A 20,698-nucleotide genomic window follows, 5' to 3' on the forward strand; every position below is an offset into this window, starting at 1 on the left:
TCCACATAATTCTTACGCAAATATGACTCTGCAGGAATAGACTGATGGCAGTACTTCTCAAGAAAACCTCTGAAAGTAGGGTTTTCTGGTTTCCGAAATGGGATGTTTGCTGCCACAAGTGCAGGACACAAATCACTGCATAACTTTTTTTTTTTTTTTTTCCTCTGAGGATTTCGTTCAACATTAGCTTTATGTGCGATTCCATCTGCATGCTGAGTTAAGTGAGATTTCTAAACACTCGAAACCTAATACGAGAGAAAAAGGAAATGCAGTTTAGAATCGCATATAAAGAGTATTTCGTATTACTAAAGGATAGCGATAAAAGAGAATCCTAAGTGACAGGAAAATAATAAGAAAAACATCAACTAACCTCCTTGTTGCATGCTTGGCAGAAAATAATTTTCCCATCTGTTGTATAATGCGGAAAATCTTGCAGCTACTGCCTTATATGAGTAGACTTTGAACTAGCTGTTTTCGGCATGGCGTAGTATTCTCACACAGAAACTAGAATTTAGTTTGCACTTAGAACGTCAGTAACACTTAACACGTCGGTCGCTACACAATGTACTCATTTGTTTTCACTGGGAAAAAGTGAGCCGGCCGAATTGGCCTAGCGGTTTGAGGCTCTACAGTCTGGAACTGCGAGACCGCTACGGTCGCAGGTTTGAATCCTGCCGTGGGCATGGATGTGTGCGATGCCCTCAGGTTAGCTAGGTTTAAGTAGTTCTGGCTCTGAGCACTATGGGACTTAACATCTATGGTCATCAGTCCCCTAGAACTTAGAACTACTTAAACCTAACTAACCTAAGGACAGCACACAACACCCAGCCATCACGAGGCAGAGAAAATCCCTGACCCCGCCGGGAATCGAACCCGGGAACCCGGGCGTGGGAAGCGAGAACGCTACCGCACGACCACGAGGTGCGGGCTTTAAGTAGTTCTAAGTCCCATAGTGCTCAGAGCCATTCTTTTGAAAAAGTGAACGATGACCTGTTTTTTTTTCTTCCTTTTACTGCGGTGCATGGGAGTGGTAGGGGAAGTACCATACTCGTTGCTGGACATATGGCACAAAGGCACCTGACAGATGACCGCCCCTTCTGAACAAGCAAATGGAATCTAGCGTTCTTCAGATGAAAACATCTCACTTCTGGCAAATTATTTTTCGAACTGGAAAATTCACATATAATACCTTTCACGAAACAGAGTAGTTTGATAGGACTGCCTGTAGACAGCAGCAAGAAAATGCGCGAAGCAATAATTTAGCTATAGAAGGCGTCAACGATTAACATTGTGACTTTTTAATCCGTACTCAGCTTAAGGCCTATGAAACCGTTTCTTTGCGAAAATACACAGCTGGCCAGAATCCTACGTACGAAATATTTTCAAACATAACATTTAGTACGCCCAAGTTCGATTCTAATGTGTAAATCAAATCTTTGACCGGTTCCCATTCGCTCACCGAAGTTAAGCACTGTCGCGCTCGGCGCGTACTTGGATGGATGACCATTCAACCGTGCCGAGTGCTGTTGGTAGTAAGGCAAGCAAAGGAATTGTAAACAGTCTCTAACGACCTTCGCCTTCGACGAGACGTAAAGTCCTAAGTTTACTTCCTTTTTCCAGTCTTTGAAAACACAAGTACTCTATGTCAGATTAACGAAATAGGTACTTTTTAGGATTTTGATGCCGAAATAGGCAAAATTAGGCGTCAACGTCGAAATGCGCAATTTTAGGTCCTATAGAACTAGCGGTATTCAGTTTAGTTAGTCATGAAACGCATAAGTACCAACTTATAAGCAAATTGGAGCTTAGGAAAAAAAATAGGTTTTAACCTAAAGATCCGTGATCTATTTTTTACATATGAATAATAAAACACCTATAAAGAGCATTTGGTACTAACAGGGATAGCGATATAAAAAAAAATAAAAAAAGACCGAAGTGTTAGGCAAATACGAAGCATAAGTGCTTATCAACTGGCCACCTTGATACACGCTGGGCAGAAAATATTTTTTTCCATCTGTCGTATAGTGTGGAAAGCCTTGGAGCCACTGTCTTATGTGATGAAATAGGCACTTTTCAGGATATTAAAGCCGAAATAGGCGCTAACGTCGAAATAGGCTTTTTTAGGTTCTATAGAATTAACGCTATTAAGTGTAAATAGTCATGAAACGCATAAGTACAAATTTTTATGCAAATAGGAACTCGGGAACAAAATAGGTTTTTACCTAAAATCCGCGGTCTATAGTGATCACTGTGCAGGAGGTGTGCTTACTTGTGTGTATGAATGGTGTTTGTTTTTGTTTCTCTTTTCCTGATGAAGGCTGAAAGCTTTATGTAAGTGTATTTTAATTGTGCCTGTCTGCAACTTAGTGTCTTCTTTATGGTAAGTAGCAACCTATCTTTACATATATTGTTAATATTCCTACCTGGAGTTTCCATTATTTAAAAGTTATCAAAGGACAGGTCAGTTCCCCTTTTTCCCCAATTGGCAATTATATATGAAGTCCCAGTTTGCATTACTTTTTCTCTCAATAGACACTGTTGTGTGTTCCTCCTTTTGCCCTCTTCCCGTGCAAGTTTATGTTCTTCAATTTTAATTGGTTGCCCCTTATACAGTGTGAGGGCTAAAGGCTCATGATCTGCCATACTTCCAGCAAGTCTGACTCTGAAGTCTTCCCTACAAAAATTCACTATAATATTGTCTGTGCAGGCATTCTTACATGTAGCAGTTATTCATACAATAAAGGTCCAATGGCCTCAGCATATTCAGGAATCTCCTTGTGACTTGCCCCTCTGTGTTTGCCATTTCTATGTTTAAATCACCACATACAGCAATTCTTGACTTATTCTTCAAGATTTTTTTCTACTATTAAAGCACAATTTCCAGTAAACCAGTTTACATCTCTGTCTGGAGACCTACACTGACTAACTACAATGATATTTTCATTCTCTAGTTTTACACAACTAAACTCCCCATCCAGCTTGAGCAATATGTAGATAAATCAATTCAGTTAAACTTTACTCTTCTTTTGACAAAAATTCCAGCCCCACCATTGTTCCCTGTCTTCTACACATTATGTCTGCAACAATATACCTTTAGGGAACAAATATATTTACTTGATCATGGGTTAACCAGTGCTCGGAAACACATGTAATATCAACATGCTGACTGTTACACAAATATTCTAATTGTAAAGGCTTATTTCTAATGCAACATATTTTAATTTGTAGGTAAATGAGTAGTTTGCCTGTATCTGTATTCATTTGCGAACTATTTGTCTCTATACTTGAAGTTGTAGGTTCAGTTAATGTCTTTAATTCTAGTGCACTGTGACAATATGTATTCTGATAGCCACATACCTGTTCTTCTGATTGTTGTGTCACTTTCTTAACTGCTTGTTCTTGTGAGACAGCCTCTGATCCCACAAAAAATCCTCTGGGTACCACAAATTTTCATCCTCTAGTTTGGGCTTGCTGTTCATTGCGCTTCTTTCCATGGGTCCAGGTGCTGCCCCAGCAGCTGTCGTAAGATCTACTGCTGATGTTTGCACATGTTGTTTCCTCTTCTTTTGCAGATTGTGTTTTCTTTGATGGTAAGACCACAACTTCAGTCGATGAGGTTTGTAATTCCACATTCAGGATACTTATAGGATCGTTTTTCTTATTTAAATGGCTGCTGTGTTTTTTTTTCTGACAAAAAAATCTTTTTCCTGAGTTATTTAAGTGCATGCCATGCTTGGTGAAATGTGTTCTGCACATGCATGCAATTCAAGAAAAGATGCATTTGGAAATGCTTTAGATATTTTCTTTAGTTTTTTTAATTTCTTTGTTTACACATGAAGTATGAATTAAATCATAGCTTGTCGGTATACTAGAGAGGATTTACATTTGGTTGACTGTTTAGGGCTTTAGCTGTTGCTCTGACAGCCTGTTTTGCACTGTCATGATACACATTATTAGAGCCCTCATTAAGAGAATGGTGTCGTTTTTTAATCAGTAAAATTCTTCTGGGTTTGAGGCTGCATTGTCAACCATAAAATTCTGACATTTTGGCGATTCTTGCAAGATGCCTTCCTCAGGGCGCATTGCTAACTGCTGACTGAGCTCTTGTTTGGTTACTTATATACTATGGAGAAGTGCTGTCATTGGATATGAGGGTGAGGAGGAAAGGTATTAGGTGTTCTCCATTGGTCTTTGCAATGCGTGTTGCCACTGGCGGAAATAGGGCTTTTTCATTGGAGTTTCTTTTATTGCTTGCCATTGGTGGAAATCGGCGAATAGAAAACTGAGTCGCGACTGCAGCGTAGCATTGTTTACTAAGAGCCTAGTATCGACTACGGCGTGTCAGCACTCTGTGTACCCTCCGCTGCTGTGGCCTGCTGCTTTATGAGAGAGGTCCTCTCACAAGACAGCCAAGACACTGGAAGTTGGTACCCGTCTTCTCTATACACGTTGTCAGATCTCTTGGCTATTGACAATGCAGCCTCAAACTCAGAAGAATTTTATTGACTGTGACAACGGCTGTGGAAGCCTGCGTTTACATGTCATTTTTTTGTTAGTTACTCTGATAGTTTTTTGCAGTCTTTTATTACTTCACACATAAGTGCACCATGTTTTATAGTAGTTTCTGTGAAATATTTTGGCACCTCTGGGATTTTGAAGTGAAGATTTACTGCATCAGTTGAAACACTTGTTTTTTCCAATGCTTCAGTTTGTTTTTCCATAAGTGCTCTTCAACTGTTTTTGTAGGCACAAAAGATGTGGGCATTTGATAACTTCAGTTCACTTGAGAGGTTATTTTAGATATAATGTAACAGTTCTTATTTTTGTTGCTTTGACTAGAAGTTTCAGTAGTTGAGCAATTTCATGACAGTGATAGGGATGGATCGAGGGCATGAGATCTGCTTATGCACAGTAGCAGAAAGTGGGCAAATGCCTTCTGTATTGCTGTGCCTTCACAGTGTTTCTGCAGACCACAAGGAATAAAACTGCCTTGCCACTGAAGCCTAATATGATGCAGTCTGGAAGAGAGCATTTATCTCCTTCCAGTGTCTCACCACACAGTGTCTGGTAGCAGACTAAATCTCAGTGGTTGCAGGGTTGTAGTAGACAGAGAATGTGTGGAACAGATCAGTACTGGGCCACCTTTGAACATGATGAGCACTGTAGTTTAGTTTATGCTTTCTTCCTTTCGAAACAGATTCTTTCATGAATTAAACTGATTTTTGTCCGTCCAACAGTGGTCTATCAAAATTTATACCAAGATTATTTTCCTAGTCACTAACCCTCACACCTCACATAACTTACCAAACAAATACTGTAACTGAAACATAATTGGATAGATAAAAAATCTACTCACCCAGTGGTGGCAGGGAATACACATATAACAGATACAGAAGTTTGAAAGGTTTTGGAGCCATTGACTCCTCCTCCTGACAGAAGGGTTGATGGGGAAGGAAGATAGGTGAAGAAAAAGTGCTGATAAGGTATAGGAAAAAGGGTAGAGTTCAGAAAAGTTGTCCAGAATAACTGGTCAGTGGAGACTTACCAGACAGGATAAGAAGGAAATTCTGATAGATGGGGACTGCACCGGACGAGATTTGAAAACCTGAGAGCTTAGTGGTGGAAGACAGAGTAATAAACAAGTCAGAGATTACTGCCCAACACATTGTGCATGAGTTAATAAGAGTAAAAAGCTAAGTGCTCTTTATGTGACTGAAGTGGGAGTGGGGTGGAAAGAACTAGATGGGTCAGTACATGAAAGATGTAGATAACTAAAAGGGGATGAAAAAGGAATAGTATACTTTTCTTTTTATCAAGTCATCAGTCTTCTGACTCGTTTGATGCAGCCCACCACCTAATTCCTCTCCTGTGCCAACCTCTTCATCTCAGAGTAGCACTTGAAACCTACGTCCTCAATTATTTGCTGGATGTATTCCACTCTCTGTCTTACTCCATAGTTTTAGTCCTACACAACGTCCTTTAGTACCTGATGTCTTAACAGTTGTCCTTTCATCCTGTTCCTCATCCTCGTGAGTGTTTTCCACATGTTCCTTTCCTCTCCGATTTTGCGCAGAACCTCCCCATTCCTTACTTTATCAGTCCACCTGATTTTCAAAATTCATCTGTAGCAACCTGATTTTCAAAATTCATCTGTAGCACCACAAATGCTTCGATTCTCTTATGTTCTGGTTTTCCCACAGTCCAAGTTTAATTGTCATTGTGCTCTAAATGTACGTTCTCAGAAATTTCTTCCTCAAATTAAGGCCTACGTTTGATATTAGTAGAATTCTCTTGAGCAGGAACGCCCTTTTTGCCAGTGCTAGTCTGCTTTTGATGTCCTCTTTCCTCTGTTCATTATGGGTTACTATGCCGCCTAGGTAGCAGAATTCCTTAACTTCATGTAATTTGTGACCATCAATCCTGATGTTAAGTTTTTCGCTATTTTCATTTCTGTGACTTCTCATCAATTTCATCTTTCTTACATTACTCTCAATCCATATTCTGTATTCATTTGATTGTTCATTTCATTCAGCATATCATTCAGAAGATTTCAGTTAGATTACATTGTGGTCAGACAGAGATTCCAAAATCAGATACTGGATTGTAAGACATGCAGATATAGACTTAGATCACAATGAAGTAGTGTACTCTGAAGTTTAAGAGGTTAGTGAAGAAGAATCAGTATGCAAAGAACCAGTACGGAAGTACTAAGGAATGAAGAGAGACGCTTGAAGTTGTCGAAGGCTATAAACACAGAAATACAGAATGGCTCAGCACGCACTGCAGCTGAAGAAGAATGGACATCTCTAAAAACGACACTCACAGAACTTTGATGGAAAACATACGTACAAAGAAGGTAACTGTGAAGATACCATGGATAACATAAAAAATACTTCAGACGATCAATGAAAGAAGGAAGAACAAAAATGTTTAGGAAAATTCAGGAAAACAGGAATACAAGTCACTGAGGAATGAAATAAATAGAAAGTGCAGGGAAGCTAAGACAAAATGGCTGCATGAAAAATGGGAAGAAATTAAAAAAGAAATGATTGTCGAAAGGACTGACTCATAATTTAGGACAGTCAAAACAACCTTCAGTGAAATTAAAAGCAAGGGTGGTACATTAAGAGTGCAATAGAAATTCCACTGTTAGGGCGGGTGCACATGGGAGACTTACTGTCGCACAACCATTTTGTCTTTGTTGCTTTCCTGTTGCTTCGGTTCTTGAGAGCATTCACATGATGAGCAACTGTTTCCTGACAGCGGACTCATTTTCAAGGGTTTTTGTATTGCAGTTGACCAGTGCACCGAGAGGGATTGTTTTGAGACTGCAGTGGTTTGCGCTCTTATCAATCAATAAAGAACAAAGCAACGGTAAAGGAAGGATTGGATTCACCCACTTATGTCTGAAAGGCTAAATAAAAGCTAACAAAGAGATAGAGGGGCTGGCCAGTACTTACCTCAGCTCAGTACAGCCGATAGATACACAAAAAACAGAACCGAAAATTTACGTTCCTAGCTTTCGGAACAAATGTTCCTTCATCAGGGAGGAGAGAAGGGAAAGTGGAGTCAGTTATTCACAACCCAGGTTATGAAGCAACAGGGAAAGGAAAACAGGGAGGGTAGCAAGGATGGAGGCATGGTTGTCACAGGGAAGCCAAAGATATTCTACTGTAAGTACTGTGCCAGCTTGAAACCAATGAGGATGCATACAGAAGTAAAGAGGTATATAGTATAAAGATAAACACAACTATGTAGGATGAAAAGATGTGTGAATGGCTAAAGAGGAAAGGGAAAGAGGAGAAGACTGAAGAGTAAATGGGAGTGAGGTTGTTTAACGTAGGTTCAGTCCAGGGGGATGGCGAGATGAAAGGATGTGTTGGAGTGCAAGTTCCCATCTCTGCAGTTCAGAGGGACTGGTGTTGAGTGGGAGAAGCTAAATGGCACATACGGTGTAGCAGGTTCCTAGGTTCCTAGAATTATGCTGGAGGGCATGCTCCGCTATTGGGTACTGGACATCTCCTAGGCGGACAGTTCGTCTGTGTCCATTCATGCGCTCAGCCAATTTAGTTGTTGTCATACCGATGTAAAAGGCTGTGCAGTGCAGGCATGTCAGCTGATAAATGACGTGTAGTTTCACACGTGGCCCCTCTCTCCTCCCTGATGAAGGAACATTTGTTCCGAAAGCTAGGAATGTAAATTTTTGGTTCTGTTTTTTGTGTATCTACCAGCTCTACTGAGCTGAGGTAAGTACTGGCCAGCCCCTCTATCTCTTTGTTAGTATTTGTTTCACATCTTTATATGAGATTTTCCATTAATCATTTAGACTAAATAAAGGGAAATTCACTTTAGTATTTCAAGAGCTAAGATGTTACCTAGAGAAATTCTTCATTTATTTAAGCATGAGTGTAGCGTCATTTCACAAGCTAGTCAATTCTGGGACCTCCCATCACCTACCAAAATTCAAATATGCGACTGGCGATTCCACCAGAAGAGAGGCTCGGTGTTACATTAAAAACAGGTAGTTTGCATGAAATTACACATTTTTATTTAGTTCAATATTATTTATTATTCGAGAAAACCAGTTAACAACAATAATCATTACATTTTGTATAAAATATGTCCTAAGCAACTGATTGAAATGGCAGAAAATGTGTGCAGGTATAAAGTTTAAACACTGTTGCGTGTAGTGACATCATACATAGTTTCTGCTCCATCTGAAGGCACAGAAAAATCAGCCAGGTATGAGTTTACACTGTCGCAATCATGAGTAGAAGTAAGGAAGGTGCACGAGCTATTTCCAGCAGTAGGTTGATTTTTAGACATAGATGTTGCAGTAAACACTCACACAGGGGTGGAGAAGCAACAATACCGAATGCCACCACTGAAACTGTCACGTGTGTCATTTGGTAGACACACATTCTGCAAATGTCTTATTACCTGAAGAATCTCAATTTGAGCATCGATCATTCAGTGTGTGGGTATTGCTTTCAGTGTAGGTACAAGAGACAATGAAAAATTGTTGCAGGGTCATCCATTGATAAAGCAGTTTCTGCCTTCTCTTGAAGTATATCAAGTAAAGTTTCTTCATAACTCTTCTTCTTCTTATTTGGATTGTAGGAGCTATGCGGAGAACGAACAATGGGTGGCCTTTGAACTGTCTCTGTTTCCTCAGGTCCCTTGTTGCTTACTACTGGTTCAGCATTTCCAGTTGTTTCACAAACTTCTACAGTTGGTAGAAGAAATAAAAGTTGATTGTAAAATTTGTACTTTTGGCACTTTCCAGCTGGTTGTCCTGATGTGGCCAATTTCTGCTCACACAATTCTCTTGCAAAGCATGTTCTTAGAGTTTTCCATCTTCGTTGTACAAGCGTTCCTAGGAAACAGAGACAGTAAACTGAAAGGCTTGACACTGTCATAGATTTTAATTTATTTTCATGAAATAAAAATGAAAACTATTATAATTTAATTACTTTAAATCATTTATGAAACTTCATAAATTATTATAACTTCTTTTCAGGTAACTAACGACTGGATGAAGTTCCAACGATCTTTTATACAACTACTTGATTGGTGCAAGCACAATCTGCAAAATAGTGAAAGCAACATGCACTGAAATGTGAAGAAGAGTGGTTGCATATTGCTGAACAGTTCTATAAAAATACTCATTTCCCCAACATCATAGGTGCTATAGATGGAAATCATATTCGAATAATACAGCCTCAAAGTTCTGGCTCAGAATTTTTTAATTATAAAAAATTCTTTTCTGTGGTGTTGATGGCATGGGTTGACACTGAATACCAATTTGTCTTCGTAGATTTTGTTGTAAATGGAGCAGCAGGTGATTCCTCATTTGTAATAATTTGAATATGCGCAAAAAGCTGCAACGTAACCTTCTGAACATAATGAATGACCAAACATTGCCTAACAATCCAGAAGACAAACCAATGCCTTTTTGTTTTGTTGCTGATTAAGCTTTTAGTTTATCGAGGAACATTTTGCACCCATTTGCTAAAAAATCACTAGCCCCATTAAAGAAAATTTTCAACTGTACACGTACAGCTACTCATCGTATGGTTGAATGCACATCTGGCATACTGGCGAACAAATGGCCTATTTTCCATAGACCTCTTGATGTCACCATCAATTTCTGAGATAATACTGTTTGACAAGGACATTGCAAAGATTGGGAGAGTGACAAATAGCTGTTCTAGGTGTGGCAGACAAAATGTCAGACAGAATATACCTCATTTTAGAAAGCCATAGCCTTGTTGAAGTAGCTGATTAATACATCCAAGGGCAGGATAATACTAAGTGACAAGTGGTGTGTTCCTAAGTTATTTTTTGAGGGATCTGCACTAGCAGGATTGGATGTGATGCCTCAGGAAATCATCTTTTGAACTAGGCTAGTGGGGTGTTTACATCCTGCGAAGGCTGAGGTGATAATGGTGATGTATTGCTGTATAGATTCTGCATGTGAACAAATATATTTGCCTTGAATGCCAAGGGTGTATGGGAGGGAATGTTTGACATGGAAAGGATGGCAACTGTCAAAATGTAAATATTGTTGTTTGTTAGTAGGTTTAATGTGAACAGAAATGTGTAAGCTGACCTTTGGCAAGGGTGAGGCAATATTAAGGACAGTGGCAAGGGATTCAGAATAGGACAAAGTGAAATTTAACTGGGAGAATGTATTGAGAGATTTCAAGAATTTTAACAGGTCACATATAGCGAAGATGGCATCAGTGTGTCCAATTAAAAACCAGGTGCTGAAGACTTATGGATACCAGGAAAAGCCCCTCCATACAACCAATGAAAAGTTTGGCACAGGAAGGAGCCATCCTAGTTCTCATAGCAATGCCCCTGATTTGTTTGTATGTCTGTCCCCCAAGTGTAAAGTAGCTCCTTCCTATGCTAACCTTTTCATGGGTCTTGGAGGGACTTTCCTGGGACCAATATGCCTTCAGCCCCTGGTTTGGTTTAGATACATAGATTCCATCTTTGCCATATGGACTCATGGTGAGGTTAACCTGGCAAAATTCTTGGAATCTCTAAATACATTCCCACAGTTAAATTTCACTTTCCTGTTCTGTACCACCATGCCACTTTCCTTGGTGTTGATCTGATCTTCACCACAGGTCACCTGCGTACTTCTGCTCACATTAAACTTACTAACAAACAGCAGTATTTACTTTTTGACAATTGCCATCCTTTCTATGTTAAATGTTCTCTCCCATACAGTCTTGGTATTCAAAGCAAACATGTTTATTCAGATGCAGACTCTCTACAACAATACACCACTGTTCTCATCTCAGTCTTCATTGAATATAATTACCCCATCAGCCTAGTTCAAAAGAAGATTTTCCTATCCATCACATCCCATCCTGGTACTGCGGATCCTTCCAAAAAACAACTTACGAGAGCACCACTTGCGATTTAGTAGTATCCTGGTCTTGGGTGTATTAATCAGCTATTTCGACAAGGCCTTGGCTTCCTAAAATCATGCATTGAAATGAGTTCCATTCTGCCCAACATTCTGCCCACCACACACAGAATAGCTTTTCATTGCCCTCCCAATATTTGACAGACTCTGTGCTGCTTCTGCACCCATCTCCCTAACCTATGGCTCCCACTCCTGTGACTGTCCCAGCCAGAAGACTTGTTCTAGCCACCCTTCTACCACAACCTATACCAGCACTGTAACTGGAGAAACATGTACTGTCAAAGGGAGAGCCACCTGTGAAACGACACGTCATATATCATCTGTTATGTAAACACTGAAGTTTTACATCGGCATGACTACTGCCAAGTTATCAGTTAAGATGAATGGGCATAGGCAGCGGGTGTACACTGGCAACAAACACTATCCTGTTGCAGAGCCTGCTGTGCGACATGACAGTTGTGACCTTGGTGACTGTTTCAGCACACATGTCATCTGAATTCTTGCCCAAGATGCCAATTTCTCAGAATTCTGCTGGGAACTGGCACTAAAACATGTCTTTGGTTCTCACCACCCACCTGGCCATAATTTACGTTAATTTGCTTGGTCTCAGTATTTATTGGCAGTAACTACTCCCATCTTCATCTTAGTTTTGTACAATTTTCATTTTCTGACCTGTCTATTTCCTCTACGTCTGCTTCCATTTCCATAATATTGCTCTCAAGCGCACCTGCCTTGTATAGACCCTATATATATTCTTTCCACTTTTCTGCTTTCCCTCCTTTGCTTAGGACTGGTTTTCCAGCTGAGTTTTTGACACTGACACAGGTGGTTCTCTTTTCTCCACAGCTCTCTATAATTTTACTATAGGCAGTATCTATCTTACCCCTAGTGGTACATGCTTCTACATCATTATATTTGTCCTCTAGGCATTCCTCCTTAGCCATTTTGCAGTTTCTCTCAATCTCATTATTTTAGATGTTTGCATTCCCTTTCACCTGCTTCATTTATTGCACTTTTGTATTTTCTCCTTCATCGATTAAATTCAATATCTCTTGTGTTACCCAAGGATTTCTACTAGCCCTCGTCTTTTTAGCTACTGGATCCTCTGCTGCCTTTAGTATTTCATCCATCAAAGCTGCCCATTCTTCTTCTATATTCCTTTCTCCTGTTCTTGTCAATCATTCCCTAATGCTCCCCCTGAAACCCTCTACAATCTCTGGTTCTTTCAGTTTATCCACGTCCCATCTCTTTCAATTCCTGCCTTTTTGCAGTATCTTCAGTTTTAATCTGCAGTTCATAACCAATAAATTGTGGTTAGAGTCCACGCCTGCTGCTGTGAATGTCCTACAATTCAGAAGTGGTTTATAAATCTCTGTCTGACCATTATATAATCAATCTGAAACCTACATCTGTACTTTGAAATTACTTGGAATGTGTGTGTTCATTGTTAAGAACCCACATTGCCTCATGTGATTTTATTCATGTTAAAGTCCTTTTTCAACAAAACAATGTTTTGCCATATTTTGTTACTGGTAATAATAGAATTACAGTTGCCTGTGACCATTTGTATGTATGATGAACTATGTCATAGTTTTCATATAAAAAAACTGTTCCTGGAAGTAATGCTATGAAGATAGATGAAATGGAATGACCACATGAAATCAGAAGTAGAGGTGCCAAGTGAAGGTGATAGACACCTTGGGAGTTTTCTGGGAAGGTTTTATAAAGGAAGTTCAAAACAAGTTCATTCACTTGCTATGCTCTGTAAATCCCACCAAGAAAAAGCCTTGGGGATTTGGAATTAGTCAATTCATATATTAACATGCAAAATCTTGCACTACATACACACCATCTGTGAAGTATACTAACAATGAATTTTGACTAGAACCAGATGGTTATTGTTAATGTGCAACTAGTCACAGGGATCAAGTGTGGGCTGCAATTATCATATGGCAGCAAAACATGGTCAGTATTCTAAAGCGTTAATGCAGATCTGATTCATACTGGAAAAAAATTAGTTCCAGTTTTGGTCACCAGGTGCAAGTCTGGTGCTGTGAATGTAAGACAGATGTATAGAAGTGTTTCTATATGTAATATATTAGGAATGGATTTGAACAGAAAATGTCAAATAAGTGAGAAAGAGATTAATTGATTTTATTATTAACTGTCACTTACACAAGTTGTTGAATATGAGCACTGAAGATGTTGACAAGATGCTGTACAGTGCCAAATTTGCACCAGGTGGCAAAAATTGAAAGTAATTTTTTCACAGTGTGAATTGGTTCTGCATTAAATACAGTAGCATATCTACTAAGTTTCACTGCCATACAATAATTATTGGCCACACTGGAGCTCCATGACTCACTACAATTTTATTTATTTATTCCAATAACTATCTTGGAGGGTATGAGAAATCAACTTTGCTTTTGCTTCTTTGGTTTAATTTTCATTTCTCCCCGACTTCCTTTAACCTTCAAGAGTGCTGTTCCTATTCTTTGTAGGTCCACTTGGGTTAATTTAAATGTTTCTGCTGCATACAGTGTTTCAGGCCTTACAACTTTTTGATAGTATCTTAGTTTTGCATTCCAGGACAGTGTTTTTTTGTCATATATGGCTTTTTGAATGCTCTTTCCATTTTAAGTACTCTATCTTAGGTATGCTATCATGAAACGCATTTTTCAAACAATGTGTTTGGTCCTATTTTGTCAGCTTGTTTCTGTAGTTCTGTTTGTTCTTTAACACTATCCAGTGAGTCAGTAATTAATGCCATGTCATCTGCAAAAGTTATACAATATAAGGTGATTTTAAAATCCTTAGTGTTGATGGATTTCCTCCATTCTCTCACTGCCTTCTGTAAAGCACATTTGAAAAGTAGGGACATCTTACTCCTGATTTTATTTAAAAAGATTTTGACAGATCCCCATAAATTTTCCTTTCAGTATTGCATTTGTTAGTTGCATTAATTACTTACGCTGTTTTATTGTCGAGCCCGAATTCCCTTGTGATGTTGACTAGTGTGTTTCTATAAACTGATTCATATGCCATGCCTTTTTAAAATCTACAGATATTATCAGGTATTTCAAGTTTAATTATAGGATGTATGTACAGCCACATCAGTTGCACAAAACTTTTCAATTGACCATGGGTTTGACTGCACTGGGGCAATCTTTATCAGAATAAAAAATACATGTAATCATACCATGGTTAAAGAGTGATCTTGTCTTTTTCATTCTAATGAAGAATGCCATAGTGCAGTCGAAGCCATGGTCAACTGACAAAGTTTTGTGCAACAGATGTGGCTGTATATACATCCTATAATTAAATAGCATATGGTTACCAATCAAAATGTTTAATATTTCAAGTTTCTGAGTTTCCTCATTTCTGTTATGTTATTTAGATGGAGTATTTGCTTCCCTTTCCAAATCCTACTTGATACTCTCCTAGTTGTTGGTTGAGCCTTCCTTCATGTCTCTTTCAAGTGTTAAGGATAAGATTTTGTATGTCACTTGCAAGAGGGAGATCTCTCTATAATTTTTAGGATCAGTTTTCTTTCCTTTTTATGTAATGGATGTATTAATGCCAATGTTCATTCTGATGGTAAACTATTTGTTGGCCGACTTTCATTAATGATTTCTGTTGGACGTGGAATAATGTTGTCACTAGAGTTTTTCCACAATTCAGCAATTATATTGTCTTCTACTGATGTTTCGTTGTTTTTAAGTTGTTTTAGGATTTCTCTGATATCATCTATAGTTGATGGCTTTGAGCCTAGTTGTATTTGGATTATATTATCAGAATGAAATTCCTCTTTTGGAGGATCACAGTTGCGTAGTTCTTTGAACTAGTCTGCAAGTATTCTGCAGTTCTTGGATCTGTTATAAGCAGTCTCCTGTGTTTTTGGGTCTATCAAGTGTAAACTTGGTGGTGTGTTGTTCTTTAAACTAGTTATGAATGTTTTATGTTTTTCTGCTTAAAATGTGACTCAACTGATACTAACTGATCTTTCGTATGTTGTACTCTTCCTTGCTTCTATGAAATTTTTCCCATTCTTATCATCTTTATTTGTGTTTCAGATATTCCAAGCTTGTTGTCTCTTTGTAATTAACTCATCACAATCATCATTCCACCAGACATGTTTCCATTTATTTTTAAAAGGAATAGTTTCTTCTGCAGTCCCAATAATGCCTTTTTGTTGTTGTTCCCAACATTTAGGTATCGTTTTTCCGACTACAATTTGTAGTCATTAGAGACTGGATTATATGCATTTGCATGTTGTCTATGCATTTACATATTTGGCTCCTTTTCATCGGTTATTGCATATTTTGACTAAAAACTAGTGACGATGCATATTTTTGCTCTATGTTTACAATATTTTAAAAATAGCTCGATCTACTTTTGATGTCTCATGGATTGACCACAACCTAGGACTGCATGCAATCGCTAACCAAGAGTCCACTGTCAAGCGAAATCCGTACAGAAGAGGAACAGGAACAGGCAGACAGAGTCAATACTCCTGCGCCCGCACTGCCGGTTAATCTCGTATGCATCGGCAACAATTAAACTACGCAAGCTTTCAGTTGTGCGCGTCCATTGCTTCAGTTTAGCTTCCTATTTACTTGTACATAGTTGAACATGTTTACTACATGGAGTGTATAACGTGTTGCGCACCATGCCATCCGAGAAAAGAAACATAGTTTCATGGGTAACTGACCATTCTGGCACATTTACATATGATCGAATTCTTTTATATTGTCGAGTTTGTGAGAAAAACATCTTGTGCAAAAGAAAAGGGTCAAAGAGACTAGCGTGACAAGACAGGTCTTCATATCGCAGGAATGCAGAAGAAAGGACCACGACAACTTCTGAAAACAGCAAGTTCAAGTAGCAGGGATTTGTCCAAAGGTAACCATACAAGTCGCTTTAACATGGATCTATGTGTAGCATTCATTGCAAGCAATACTCCTCTTCACAAACTTACAAATAATACCCTCAAAGGCTTCCTGTGCAAATATTGCTTAAGTCAAAATAAAATATACCAGATTAATCAACATTTTTAATGTTCTGGACAAAATACTCAATGAACTCAAGGACAGCATTATCTGGATTTCAGTTCATAAAACTACAGACACTTGTGGCCGTTACATTGCAAATTTACTTGTTGGTACTTTAAAAGAAGAGCCGTCCTCTTCCTATTTAGCGACCTGCGTAGAACTTGAAAAAGTAAATCATTCTACAATCACCAGATTTGTGGATGAGAGTATTAGAAAAATATTTCCAGAATCCTCCGTGGGATGTTTTTATTTCAGATGCTGCTCCCTATACGATCAAAGCAGGAAAAGCCCTCCGAATATCTTACCCCAATTTCATTCATATGAAGTGCTTTCCTCATGGAGTACATCGCCTTGCTAAAGAAGTACGTTCGATGTTTTTGAATGTAAATAAACTGTTTTCATCCACAAAGAAAGTGTTTCTAAAGGCTCCTGCTCGCATCAACACCTACAAAGAAAAACTACCAGATGTGCCTTTACCTCCCGAACCAGTGGTAAGTCATTGGGGTACGTGGCTCAAAGCTGTGTTGTTTTACAATGAACATTTTGAGGCTATTAGAGGGGTAGTAAATGACTGACAGTGCAGAGGCTTTGGCACTTTGCTATCGCAAGGAAGCTTTTAATGATTCTGTTATTAAAAAAGACATTGCTGTGATTAGCTCTCAGATTTCCCATATATCTGCAAGTATTAAAAAGCTTGGAACTCAAGGTTTGACGTTGAATGGATCTGTTTAGTTAATAAGGCACCCGTGGTCTAGGGGTAGTGTCTTTGATATATAATCAAAATGCCTTCGGTCACGGGTTGGAATCCCGTCGCTGCTTAAATTTTGATTAATAATCAGCATTGGTGGTCAAAGACTTCCGGCATACAAAATCACCGCTCATTCTGCCAACGGCCTTGTCAAAGAGGGCGGAGGAGCGGACAGAGGTTCAGAGCACTCTCATGTCCTATGGGTGAGAAACTGCCCCTAAAGGCGGAAGAATCAGCAATGATCAAGAGCATGAGGATGCAGAAGGCAATGGAAACCAATGCATTAAAGACACGTAATTTGTATCCACAGGACATGTGGCCTGTAATTGAAGAAGTGTCATGATGATCTCTCCTTTGGCAAAAGATTCTGGAATAGTCCCCCATTCAGATCACTGGGAGGGGACTGCCAAGGGGGAGGTTATCATGAGAAAAAGGTTGAATAATCAATAGAAGGATAACATTCTACGAGTCGGGGTGTGGAATGTCAGAAGGTTGAATGTGGTAGGGATACTAGAAAATCTGAAAATGGAAATGCAAAGGCTCAATCTAGATATAGTAGGGGTGAGTGAAGTGGGAAGAAGACAAGGATTTCTGGTCAGATGAGTATAGGGTAGGTAATATCAACTGCAGCAGAAAATGGTATAATAGGAGTAGGATTCATTATGAATTGGAAGGTAGGGCAGAGAGTGTGTTAGTGTAAACAGTTCGGTGACAGGGTCATTCTTATCAGAATTGACAGCAAACCAACACCGACAATCATAGTTCAGGTATACATGCTGATGTCGCAAGCTGAAGATGAAGAGATAGAGAAGGTGTATGAGGATATTGAAAGGGTAATACAGTATGTGAAGGGAAAATCTAATAGTCATGGGAGACTGGAATGCATTTACTGACATTGTTGTCTAGGCCTTGTTGTGGAAAATGTGTTATTACTTCAATTACATCCTTAATTACAAGTCACTAATGCCCCAAAGTCTGTCTCACAAAATAAGAGGGAGGTGTCATTAATGAAGCTTACTACTAGTGAGTTGAAGGGTTGTTTCATGGTGCTGACATAAACCAAGAAGAAAAAGGGATCAAAGATTGATCCCTGTGCCACCCACTGGATTACTGTATCTCTAGAAGACTTAAACTCTATGACGTTATCTATTTTGTCTGAAAGTTTAGTCTGCTGCTTGCAGTTTGTTAAATTCGTGGACAGTAACTGCATAGATGACTCTTTGACGTTGCATGCCTTCAATAACTTCATGATCAGCCAAAGGTTGACAGAGTCTAAGGGTTTGGAAAGATCTAACAATATGCCAATTGTATTCATTCCTTCATCTTGGAGGTTGTACACTTTGTGGAGAAATTCAGTAACTGCAGTTGATAGGCAGTGATCTTATGTAAAAACTTGCTATGTTTGTTTTAAACATTTTTTGTGTAAATTAAGTGGAGAGCTGAGAAAGAATAATCATTCCAAAAACATTACCAGAGGTAGGAATCAATGATAACAGGTTTCAGTTTGAAGCCTCTTTTGTACTTCTCTTCTTAATACCAGTTTAGCAATGCTTGTTTTTAGACTACAAAGATAAGTGTTTTCCTCAACACTGTAGATTATGAGGTAGTCTAGAGGTTTAACTATTTCTTTTATGCATATTTTAACGTCACTCAACATACCATGTTTGAGTGATGTGATTTGGTATCTCTCAGTACATGTCTGTAGTATGTGTTGGAATTCCTGTTGGTGATGTGAAATGTTCATTAAAAATGTTACATATTTCTTTTGGGTCTTTCATAATATTACCCTCTTGTGTTATACTTAAGGATTTGCTATCCCTAGCTATGATGATTTTTTGGACTTATTGATCAGGATCCAGAAGGGTTTGCTTACATTAGTGGGCTGTGATATTTCATTACCATGAACCTGTTGGTTTGACAATTCTCCTTTAAAGGTTTTTTTTAACTGCGTTACATTTTTGTTCAAAAATATGCAATCTTGTTGATTCATACAGGACATGTAGGTCATGAATATTCTGCCAAATTGAATGAGATTCGCTGGAAGTCTAAGTCTGTTATTTCTTCCATTATGAGTGTATGATTGGAACACGTGAGGCAATACTAACCTTACGACTTATCTTAGAAGAAAGATTAAGAAAAGGCAAACCTACATTTCTAGCATTTGTAGACTTAGAGAAAGCTTTTGACAACGTTAACTGGAATACTCTCTTTCAAATTCTGAAGATGGCAGGGGTAAAATACAGGGAGCGAAAGGCTATTTACAATTTGTACAGAAACCAGATGGCAGTTATAAGACTCGAGGGGCATGAAAGGGAAGCAGTGGTTGGGAAAGGAGTGAGACAGGGTTGTAGCCTCTCCCTGATGTTATTCAATCTGTATATTGAGCAAGCAGTAAAGGAAACAAAAGAAAAATTCGGAGTAGGTATTAAAATCCATGGAGAAGAAATAAAAACTTTGAGGTTCGCCGATGACATTGTAATTCTGTCAGAGACAGCAAAGGACTTGGAAGAGCAGTTGAACGGAATGGACAGTGTCTTGAAAGGAGGATATAAGATGAACATCAACAAAAGCAAAATGAGGATAATGGAATGTAGTCAAATTAAATCGGGTGATGCTGAGGGGATTAGATTAGGAAATGAGACACTTAAAGTAGTAAAGGAGTTTTGCTATTTAGGGAGTAAAATAACTGATGATGGTCAAAGTAGAGAGGATATAAAATGTAGACTGGCAATGGCAAGGAAATCATTTCTGAAGAAGAGAAATTTGTTAACATCGAGTATAGATTTAAGTGTCAGGAAGTCGTTTCTGAAAGTATTTGTATGGAGTGTAGTCATGTATGGAAGTGAAACGTGGATGATAACCAGTTTGGACAAGAAGAGAATAGAAGCTTTTGAAATGTGGTGCTACAGAAGAATGCTGAAGATAAGGTGGGTAGATCACGTAACTAATGAGGAGGTACTGAATAGGATTGGGGAGAAGAGAAGTTTGTGGCACAACTTGACTAGAAGAAGGGATCGGTTGGTAGGACATGTTTTGAGGCGTCAAGGGATCACAAATTTAGCATTGGAGGGCAGTGTGGAGGGTAAAAATCGTAGAGGGAGACCAAGAGATCAATACACTAAGCAGATTCAGAAGGATGTAGGCTGCAGTAAGTACTGGGAGATGAAGAAGCTTGCACAGGATAGAGTAGCATGGAGAGCTGCATCAAACCAGTCTCAGGACTGAAGACCACAACAACAACATGAGTGTATGTTGGGCATGCCTGAATTTCTATAATGAGGCAGCAGGAATAGAAGTGTCTAAGTAGAATAGTGTAAAACTCATGCCATCTGTTACCTGATCCTTTCATACAGTAGACTGTATCCCATCTCTCCTCAGCTTGTTTAATTTTAAGAGAGTTAACGTAACTGTTATTCAAACCTCATTTCTTTTCAGAAGTTCTTATTGGTATTTTAG

This window comes from Schistocerca serialis, chromosome 7, assembly GCF_023864345.2.
Source record: "Schistocerca serialis cubense isolate TAMUIC-IGC-003099 chromosome 7, iqSchSeri2.2, whole genome shotgun sequence".
In the NCBI taxonomy this organism is placed as follows: Eukaryota; Metazoa; Arthropoda; class Insecta; order Orthoptera; family Acrididae; genus Schistocerca; species Schistocerca serialis.